This window comes from Trichechus manatus, unplaced genomic scaffold (genome assembly GCF_000243295.1).
Source record: "Trichechus manatus latirostris isolate Lorelei unplaced genomic scaffold, TriManLat1.0 scaffold00017, whole genome shotgun sequence".
NCBI classification, from domain to species: domain Eukaryota; kingdom Metazoa; phylum Chordata; class Mammalia; order Sirenia; family Trichechidae; genus Trichechus; species Trichechus manatus.
Window position 1 is genome coordinate 21,080,477 of NW_004443953.1, and position 11,594 is coordinate 21,092,070.

The following is an 11,594-nucleotide window of genomic DNA, read 5'->3' on the forward strand; positions in this document are numbered from 1 at the left end:
TTTGGTCACAGCAGTTTCCTTACATCCACAAAAGTGCTCTTATGCCTCTCCATCCCTTAGGTACATTCAACCTGGCATCCAGGTGAGGACTAGGCAGGGGAAGCCATTAACGAGAAATCACAGCGAGCTTTTCACAGAGATCTGAGGAAGACTCTTAATGAGGGGCTGCCAAAGATTGTCTGTTGTGCCGTGTGTCTTTTGTTACCAAAATGGCTTGAGTAGTCCCTCCCCAACTGTGGAAAACACAAAGCTTATCTTCCAAACAATCATTCTTTGGAAGAATACACAAACGCAGACTGTGGCTGGGCAATGTTAAATCATTACTTTGTAGGATCTTAAGTCTAGGATAGAACTAAGATTAAACCTCCCCATCCCCATGCTAAGAAGAATCTTCAGATAAAATTAATGCACGGAGAGAAAAGCACTCCCACAGCCAAAGCTGGGTGATGCTTGGCCGAGGGACTTGGCTAAATGCTACTTTGAGAGGTCCAGAAATGGTTAGGTGTATAAGAAATGAGCACCTGCTTTCTCCACTTCCCCCAGCCTCACAGAGTTTCAGGTACAATTCAGAGTTGCCATCTGATCCTCTTCCCTCTTCCATCATTCACTATTATATTCTTCCAGTTTCCTCCAGATTTTGAAAGATTCTGCATTTTCCTCCTGGTCTTGGATATCATTTTGCACTATAGATAACTTCCCATTTTTTTAGTGACAACCTGACGGCAGAGGGCACAAAAGTAACGATTTCCCTGATCACCCTAAATTTTTAACAAAAAGCTCAAGATTCTGAACTAAGGATCTTTAAATACATAACTAGTTAACCACATGCCATGAAATCAACCCCAATTCATGGTGACCCCATGTTTGTCAAAGTAGAACTGTGCTCCGTAGAGTTTTCAATAGCTCATTTTTTGGAAGTAGATCACCAGGCCTTTCTTCTGAGGTACCTGCGTAGACTTAAGCTTCTAACTTTTCAGTTAGCAGCTGAGCACATTAACTGTTCGCACCACGCAGGGACTCCTTAAATACACACTGTTCTCAAAGTACAAAGGCGACTACTAAAAGAGTCTAGGACTTAGCCACCAAACTTGTGCATAGATAAGGAGAGAATCAGGTGCCACCAGAAACTACAGGAGCCCAACATCTAAGAATATGCCAGCCCAGCCCCACAGATGCCTGGAGAGCCAGTTACACATTCTAGTGCCTGTCTGAATAAACATCTGCTGATGATTTATACTGTGAATGGCACTGTGCTACACGCTCCAGGGGAAGAGAAAAAATGGAGCTGGGTCAGCAAACAACATTTTTTGTCCACATGGGGCCACACAGTTTCTTGAGACCTGGATTCTAGTCTAAACTAAATTAATAACTCAATGTATGATCTTGGGCAAGTCACAAAAACCCTCTGAGCCTTGCATTCCTCATACTGGGATTTTACTAACAATGCGAGGCATCATTTATTAGGAGGTAATTGAGAAATACAAATGTTCAGTGCAAGAGAATGAGGAGACTAGGGGAACCTTCCCAGAGTTGGGATTCCAGATGGACCTTGAAAACTGAATAGAATTCTGAGAGAAAGGAAAGGATAAAGAATCCCAGGAAAGGAAAACAAAAGCCAGAACATACATTTCATGTGAATGAGACAGTGGACTGACATATGGCAAATCAAGAGTTAATGAAGTGAGCATGTGAGTCTGAGTAAGAACATGGAGATTGTGGAAGGTGTTAAATGCCAGGCTAAGGAGTTTGGTTTTTCTTCTATCCACTGGGTTATCAGTAAAGGACAAGGCAAAGAACCAGGATCTACATCAGCACGTCCATTTTGACATGGATCAACACCTCACTCAATCTAAAAAGTATGGGAGTAAAGCAACTGTAATCCTTATTTGCAACCCACAGGGGAAGCCTGGAGAACACGTCAAAAGAATACAGACTGGGCAACATATAATTGGAGGTATACAAAGGACAGCCACAGCACTACCATTTTCAAGTAGATATAAAATGATAGAATGTTAGAGTCCATTATTTTACATATGAGAACAATGATGTGCCATGATTATACTTCTAGGAGATTAAATGAAAGGTGATAGCCTCCGAACTCTAAGAAAGCAAAAAGAGAAACCATGAACAGAAATCAGCGCTTTTTCAAATATCCTTGTGCCTATGTTTGTGCTTAACTATCAACAACATATCACACAATTTCTGGAACAAAATTAAAATAAAATTGGAACAAAAATCAAATTTTACAAGTGACAATATTTGAAGCTGTTATTGCTTCTAAACAGACACTACGTTTATGTGGAACTGAAGCAACCTGTTGCTGTTTATTTGCCTTTTCAGTAGAATTTAAACTGGGCAAGATTTAAAGAACACAGACTCAGTAACTTTTTCTGGGGATTAAAAGAAGAAAGGATTGGGGAAAGTGCCCTAGGCTTTGTTGTGGGAAAGGAGATCTGGTTCATTTTTAATTTTCCATTAAAGCCCTACTTTTCTGTATAAAGCAGATGGAATCCTTATACAACTCCATGTCAAGCCTGCTATTTTTGGGCACCTCAAAGATGGAAGCTCTGAAGAAAATGAAAAGTGTCTGAATTCATCAGATAAAATCCCACCAGCACATTCAAAAGGAGCAGGTACTTAGAAATCTTTAAAATACAAGTGAAGAGGTCCTTTTGTGATGGATTTACGATCTCCGGCCTCCCCTCAGGCTGCTACTCCCTCTGACTCGGGCTGCTTGAGATTTCCTACCACTTCACTGCCTACTCCGACCACTGCGGCGCTTGCTTCATTCCTTGTCTTCCAGAAGCTGCCTCCCTGACCCCTCTATTCTCAATGCCAGCCTCATATCCAGAAAAGATTTCAAAATGTTCAACCCAGGCGACCCCAAACTACTGAATCAGAATGGGGCCTGGGAATACACATTCCATAAAATCTTCAGAGAATATTCTCAGGCAACCACTGCCCTAGAGCTCCTTTCTTATCAGGAAATAATACCTAGGTTCAATATATATTGTTTGCTGTCTGCAAGGCAAGGCAAATGAAGAACAAAAGAGCTAACATTTATTGTGCACTGACTGTGAGGTACTGTGCTGGAAGCGGATGGATACCATCTCCACCTTCACAGAGTTTACGATCTCATTTGAGAGACAGAACAAATTTAATGTTAAGGGGACGTATACAGTACAGAGCCAGACTGCTTACATTCAGATCCCAGCTCTGCTGTTTATCGGCTGTTTGACCCTGGCTAAATCACTTAATCTCTATGCCTCAGTTTTCCCATCTGTTAAATGGAATTATAATAATACCTCATAGAATTGTGTTGGGTGTTGGCAAATCAACCACCAAGATACAGACCCTGACTTCCAGAGGTCTCACAAGTCAGTGAAAAAGACCACTCACTATCCACCCACTTCCTCCCAGATGGCTGGACTCTGCTTTACAAGTCAGGCTGTGATGAGAATGATGATAGAGTGACAAACAAAAGCTAAGGGAGCCCAAAGGTAAGAGTGAATGGAGTGCTTCCCAGGTGGTAAATCTTGAGCAGAGCCATCAGAAGGAGCAAGGTTTCCACAATGGGATAAATATGCCTTTGTATCCTCCAACACCTAACACAGAGGTAACTGCAAAGCAAAGAATGGGCAACCAAATCTCTGGAGCAAAAGCATGCATGGGTTTGAGTCAGACCTGGCTTTGCGAGGTATTAGCGGTGTGACGATGGGCAAGTTACTTTACCCTTCTGAATCCCAGTCACCCCATATAACCAATGGGGATAATAATACCTGCCTCACAGAGTTGTTATGATTAAATAAATCACTGTATGTCAAGAACTTAACACAGGCCTATGGGGCTCAATAAAGTGGTAGCTGTTATTATTTTTATGGTGTATTCGGGGAGGGGAGAGTAGCTGTGGTGTGCTGTGTGCTTTTTACACTAACATGGAGAGGGGTATACAGCCAGAAACAAGCAGAAATACTTCCTAAACTGAAATAAGCAATTGCCTAAGACTTTCCTGTTCTCTAGTTTTCCCCTGCCGCTTCCAGTTAGTAGGCACTCAATGCGTATTTGCCCAACCTAACCGGTGCTGCTTGAGATCACAGGTTTACAAGGGCAGAAGTGATGATCTCTGCTTCCTAAAAATACCCAAGAAGAGGACCCAAGCCATGTTTCACATCCAGAGTAAGGCACAACACAGGTCATTCTGAGAGCAAGCTGAGGCAAATGAGGAAGCGCTCTCATCCAAATATTATGACAACGTAGGGCCTTACAAACATTTTAAAAGTTTCATGAGTCAGTAAGCAGTATCTTTTCTTCCCACATTTTTATTAGAACATAAATCCAGTTCAGTTTATATCTTCCTAGGATTACTGTGTTCTAATCAAGTCCAAAGTGTCACTTATTCCTAAATTGTCTGTACTGTGTGTCACCCAACTCCATTTGGATAATATCGTTCAGGCTACGCGTGTGTTTTAGTAGCTAAATATTAGATTTGCTCGAATAGAAACACTAAAATAAAAAAAATGATTACACTCCTTTAAATAATTCAAATCACCTTCTTCCCCATAGTAACAAAGCGTATAACCCATGTTTTCTTTTCCTCCTCCACAGTCCATTCTACCTTCAGAAAGTCATGATGGTATTCTGAAGTTAAACTCAAAGGATTTACATTGTAAATGGGTTAAAATTCTAGTTATCTGACTAAAACAAAAGAAACCCTTTTAAAGGGCTAACCAGAGGGCTTTCACGTTTTCCATTCTCAAGAATATAGAAGTCTCTGCATTTCTTAAGATTTTCTAAAAAAAAAAAAAAACTGTTTTCTATCACACCATATAATTTCCCACCTTTTCTAACAATTCTGGAACTGACAATCACCCAAATCTCTCCTTCTAAAATATTCACAATTTACTTATATGCAGACATTTTCATTTTCTCCTCCCTAAGGGATCATATATATACATATATATATACACACAGACACACACATGTATATACATACATATACATATACATATACATACATATGTGTGTGTGTATAAACAATGGTAGCAAACACACAGCTCTTCCTGTGTGGGGGGCACTGTTCTAAGTGCTTTATATTTATTAATTCATTGAGTTCTGACAGTAACCCTTTGAGGTTATTATCTCCATTGTAAAGACAATGGGAAGCAGAGAGAGATTAGGTAGCTTGGCCCAGCTCACACAGCTGCAGGTAGAGCCAGGACCCTGCCCCAAGCCCTTGGTCTTAACCATACCCCTCACCTGGGCTGAAAGGCTCAAAACTGGCTTTAAGTCGTGACCTTGCCACTGGCTCCTTTTGTGACCTGGGACAAGTCACTTAACCTCTCTGGGCCTCATTCTTCCTCATAAGTAAAAAGAACACATTAGACTATATGATCTGTAAGATGATGGGTTCCATGACCTTGTGCCCTAAAAAAACTCTTGGAGAGGAATTGGTCCCTTATGATTGTTCATTCTCTAGGTTTTGATATATGTTTCTACCATCTGGGGAGTGGCAGATTTTTATATTTCCCCCCACCTATTCCACTGATGCTGCTCTGGATGGGTTCAGATATCTTTGATGCTAACTCCAACTGTGCTCTTCACTCTCTACCTTGCTTAGCCTCTGAGGCCTTGGCCACTAACTCTTCCCTCCTGGGGATCTGGACACCACTCTCCCCAGGGCTCATCCAATACCCTGGCCACACTTCTTCCATTTGCAGGATGGGCGCCTCCTCCTCTGTTTCTGGGATCATCCTCAGCCTTATTGACTCTTTCTACTCTATTCTCCCTGGGTGATCTTACACATATCCACGGCTTCAAGTATTTTGTAATTTGCTGTTAACAAATTTCAAAGGCCTAGTCACTTCCCCTCACGCCAGCCAGACTCATCTATTCAACTGCCTACAAGGTACCTCCCCCGGGAAGTCTAAATATCCATGATGAAGTAATAATTTTACACACCCCGCCCCCTGCTTTCTTACCCTGTTGCCTGTCTACATGTTTCTCTCCATCTCATTTCCCAAGGACTCTTCTTTTGGCACCACCCCTCCCCCACCTCCTGTCTCACCCTCTCTTCTTCTTTTTCTTTCCTTCCATCCTCATCTCCATTCCTTCCATTCAGGGCTTTACTGATTGCTCATCTGATTTCCATAACTCCCTCCCTGCCTCAGTCTTGCCCATCTCTGGTCAATGGCCCACACTGTGATCGGGTGACTTTCATAAAACACAAATCAGATCAAAGCCACATCTCCACTTAAAACTCTTAATGGCATTCAGGATAAAGTACTTACAAGAACCTTCTCAATTTCTCCTCCAACCCCATTGTTTCCTTCTGTCCATCTGCCTACCATCCCCCATTCACCCTGAACTACTAGCAGTTTCCGAAAAGGTCTGTACATTCACTCTGTTGGCTGCTCCTTCTGGCTGCCGTGGTCATTCCACAACACTCACCTAACTACCTTGTACTCCTCATCTTGCAGCACCTTATCCTCCAGACAACTTTCTCTGCCTCATCACCCCACTTTCCCGCCCCTTTGCTCCCTTCTGCATGCTCCTTTGTACCCTGTGAGGAGCCCTGGAATCACAGCATTTATCGCAGTGATCAAGGGCTTCCTAATGTGTCTGCTAGACTAGCAAGTATACACCTTGGGATAGTAATACATCTCTTTTGCCCCTGAAGCATCTAGTTCAATGTCTGGTAGGTGCAATAACCATCTGTTGAATGAATAAATACGCAGGGTAAGTCACAAACTCATACAAACCTATCTGTGGACAACCGAGGGACCTAGCTTAAAATAAAGACACAGTAAAACAATTTCTGGTATCAAAAATGCTTTGCTTTCCCATTTTTTCATTTTAAGGGTTTTGGATATAAAGTTCGATTTCCCATCAAACAGAAGTTTCAATTTCCAAAGCATTTTAACCATACCCTTTATGGCACTTAATACATTTCAATTAACACCATCAGTATTTACATTCATACGTAGTATTTTGTATATTGTAGTGGCTAAGGGCAAGGGTGCTGGAACTAAACTACGTGCGCTTGAATCCTGAGTCTACCACTTACTAGCGATATGATCTTGAGTTAGTTACTTAACCTCCTTTATTTCAATTTCCCCATCTGTAAAGTAGGGATTATAAGAAAAACCACTTCAGATCACTATTGTTAAGATTTAGAGTTTCAAAGTGCTTGGCACATAGTAAATGCTCAATAAATGTTACCTATTATTTTCTTTTTATCTCCTGTTGTAAGCTGGGAGCTCCTGGGGAGCAAGGACAGCGTAAGTATTCGTTTTCGTGACCCCCCCTCTCCCAGCACCTTGCACACAAACATGCTGGGTTAATATCTGCAGAAGAGATGAATATAAATGAACTGTTTATACAAAAATGTGCATTATTAATTAGGACTGGAACAATAGCCAGAATTGTTCCAACAGTTTGGAGGCCTGTGGAGAACAGGAACTATCCAGAGCACTAGCAGTTCACCCTGCTCCTGAAGGTCTGGAAGCACGTTTAATCTGCAAGGAATACTCAGGCCTCACGGGCACCAAGAGTCAGGGCAGCTGTATGAAGGAGGGGGGCAGCTGGACTGAAGAACTGGGCTGGCTGAGGTGCTTCCCTGGCCATTAAGAGGCTGCGTGACCTGGGGCAATGAGTTTCACCTCTGCTACTACTGTTGTTAGTTAGCTACCCTTGAGATGGCCAGACTCACAACAGCCTCATACATAATGGACCAAAATGCTGCCCAGTCTTGTACCATCCCCACGATCCATCTGTGGAATGGACCGCTGTGATTCAAGGGTTTTATCTGGCTGATTTTCAGAACTAGATTGGCAGGCCTTTCTTCCTAGTCTGCCTTAGTCTGGAAGCTTTGCTGAAACCTGTTCAGCATTATAATAACACACAATTCACTACTGACAGATGGGTGGTGGCTGTGCATAAGGTGCATTGGCAAGAACTGAACCTGGGTCTCCTGCATGAAAGGCAAGAATTCTACCACTGAACCACATATACCTCACCTTCACCTCTCTGGGTTTGCTAAATTTCCTCTTCAGATTAACAGAAGGTTGATGTTGATTCTGATTCAGGTCAATTTCAATTCATATGCAGAACTGTGGTTTCTAAGGACCCTCCTAGCCACTTCGGGAGTCTATAAAATCACCACACAAAAACTAGGCCAAGGAAAATGCTGCTGGAATAAAAGAACCATATCAAAGTCAACACAGGAATCATTAGATTACTGTATCACAACGGATTAGTGAGTGAGAATTGGCTACTTGAAACATGACAAAAAGCAAGGTTTTTGAAACATGCTTAAAATGAAGAGATCTGAATATACAAAATCAAAAATAAAAGCAATGATGGGTACAGGCTATAGACTTCCATTTAATTTTATACTCATCAGCCTACAAACTCCTTAAGGGCAGGGACTGTGCCTTGTTGAGTGCCACAGTGTGTGGCAAAGCTGTTCACCAAAAACACAGTTCTTCTTGTCATTTTTTCTGGGCACATGGCTAAACTACATTTCCAGGCTCCCTTGCAGTTAAATGTGGCCATATAACTAGCCCTCACCTACAGAATGGGAGTGGAAGTGACAGGTGTCATTTCTGGACAAAGGCATTTAAAGAGTGGGTACACTCTCCTTCTTCCTCTTTTGTCCCTTCTGTCAGTTGAAAGTAGGTTACAATGGAACTTTAAGGGAATGGTGAAGCTACAAGATAGGAATGTGGAACCCATAATCACTGTATGGAAGAAAGTCACTCCTTGACCAGAAACACCCATTTTGGACATGAGAAAGAATAAAAGCCTATTGCTTTTGAGCCATTATATTATGGGGGGTCTACTTGCTAAATGGAGTCCCTGGGTGGTGAAAATGGTTAATGTGCTTGGCTGCTAATGAAAGGTTGGAGGTTTGAGCCCACCCAGAGGTGCCTTGGAAGAAAGGCCCGGTGATCTTCTTCTGAAAAATCAGCCACTGAAAACCCTGTGGAGCACAGTTGAGCTCTGACACACACGGGGTTGCCATGAGTTGGAGTCGACTCAATGGCAACTGGTGGTAGTGGTGGTGGATTTGTTAGACCTACTCACATTAGCCTAATTAATATGCAGTGCCTGGCACATACCAAGGACTAATTCACACTAGGAACTACTAAGGTACCACTTGGAAGGGGACAAGATAAATAAGACCAGGTTCCTTTTTATGATGTGCTGACCAAGCAATGGTAGAAACAGACACGTCTCAAACATAATGCCGGCTATTGAAGCTTGAAAATAAAAGAGTAGGGGGTAGGGGGTGGACAGTGGCAGAGGAGGCACAATAACTTGTTTGGAGGGTACAGGATGGGGAAGGCTTCACAAAAGAGATGACTTTAAGCTGGGCCCTGAAGGTTAAATAGGACTTCACTAAGCAAGTCAGATGTGGTTGGGGATTCAGACCCAGAAGAAAGCATGGAGCAAAAACAAGGAAAGCAGAGTGTGGGTTTGTTCACATTCAGTCTTATCCATAAAGTCTCTTTAACTTGTCAACAGAGTGTGAGTTTATTGTGCACTGACTCTCATTCCTGGGTCTGGAATCCAACAAACAACCCTTTGTTTTTACAGTACCCTCATTAACTCATTGCTTTTTCTAATGTAAAAGTTCCACGATGAATGTCCTTAGAAAGTACAGAAGTAAATGTTTAATGAACCATAACAACTCTTTTCTAGTAAAAGCCTTTAAGAATAAACTTGTTCCATTACTTATAACAGTCAAGGAGCCATGCTCTTAGGAATCAACACGTCCAGCCTAAGCTTTGACATTATCAACTACGCATATAATACTCACTGGCTTACAAAATGGAACATAAGCCCCCAGATTTATATTAACCTTTCGTCTTTAAGAGGAACATCATGCAGATGGTTTAGAGTTCAGTCAAAAGATTCTCTATATCACCAAAGCCGTAGATAGTTAACAAACCACTTCCTCTAAAAGTCCGTGGGTCTCTTCATCAGAAAGCAAGGCACCCACCGGGTAGGGAAAGAGAACACAAAGGGTGGAAAGTACTGCAGTTGCTTGGGGGTGTGAGGAAGGATGTGGGCGTCTGAAGGCTACGCTGAAGCAGATAAGAGACACAGTCTCCAGTGGTTTTCCAAATGCCAATTCAGTGCTGTTTTATTAATGTCCCTAGACGCTTATTTAAACATAAGGGTAAACCAACATCACCGGGCAGACAAGAGTCCATTTCAAAACACTTCAGTGCAGTGGCCTGAGACTTGGGAGAAGCAGCAAGTCAGGCAGCCTCACTCTTATCAAACACCAATTTAATTCTGACTCAGAAACAAAATTCTGCTCCCACACCAATTTATCCAACCCCAACTCATGGTACCCATTCCCAAAAAAAGAAAGGGGGGAGGGAAGGGGTAGCTACCTAGAACAGTAAAGCAACTCTTAAGACTACTGTAATCATTTTCTCCTTGAATCTAGGAAACGATACAGCTGCCAGTCAACACTGCCAGTCCATGGACACAGCAAAATGCCCCATGAACACAGCAAAATGCCGGCACCTGCCACCCTGCATCAGGCATCTGGGGTCTTTTTTTTTTTTTTTTTTTTTCGGTAAATGTGGCAGGAAAGACTCTCAGAAAGAAGATCAACTGCTTCATCTGAGAGAAAGGGAAGCCCCAGGGAAGAGAAACAAGAAGCATCGGGCCCATCCTTGGGTACTTTGTGTGTCTCTTCTCTATGCACTGAAAGAGCCCTTTGTGTCACACACACACACACCCGGGAAGCCTCTGTGATTTATTGGGGGGAGGAGAGGCAAGAAGGGTGATTTTATTATCTTCTTCTCAATGAGTCCCAGCAGATCTCCTCCCTGGATCCAAGCTCGGTGGCCTCTTTCTGGCCCAGTCCCCTCCGCCTGTGGCCACAGAGATAAGAGAAGGGAGGCGACCAAACAAAAACAGCCATCGATCTAGGGAAGTAGAGAGGAAATACAGAGATTGGGGAAGGGAGGAGAAAGGAGCTTAAGGGAACAGAAGGGGTGGGGGGCAGAGAAAGAGGAGAGACGGCTCCAGCACATGGGAAGGGGAAGGGTGGGTGGGTGGTGGCACAGGAAGAGTGAAGGGGAGGATGGGGGAAGTACAAGGGAGGTGCCAGAAATAGGCAGGAGGATGAGAAGGGGAAGGCGACGGCCGCAGAGGGAGGAGGAGGCCGAGAGGTGGAGTGGGGTGGGGCGGGGTGGGGGTGGGATGAAGTGAGGTGGAGTGTGGTGGGGTGGGGGTGAAGCTGCACGGGGCATCGATTATTAAGTGATTACATCATCCTTGACATTAAAACAACACACACAGCCCTGGTCCCCGCTGGGGGCCCCCCGAAAGGAGGGTGGGGGCGGAGCCCGAGTCCGGGCCAGCCTCGCCCCCAAGCCAATTCCTATTCTCGCTCCGCGCCCGCTCGCAGGCTAGGAAATGGGGCCCCCATCCCTGCGGTACCCCGGACGCCCTCCGCAGAGGTGTCCTCTGGCGCCGCCGCTGGAAGCCCCCGAGCGCGGCCAACTCCCCAGCAGCCCGCGGAACGACCGGGAGGCGGCGGCGGCCAAGTGACTGCAGCGCGGGGCCCCGGG

General features: G+C 43.9%; 1 protein-coding gene across 11 annotated transcripts in view; it reads right to left on the reverse strand.

The window, feature by feature from the left end:
• Window positions 1–11,594, reverse strand: part of FYN (FYN proto-oncogene, Src family tyrosine kinase) — a 235,043-nt gene that overhangs the window by 222,992 nt on the left and 457 nt on the right. The window lies entirely within an intron of this gene.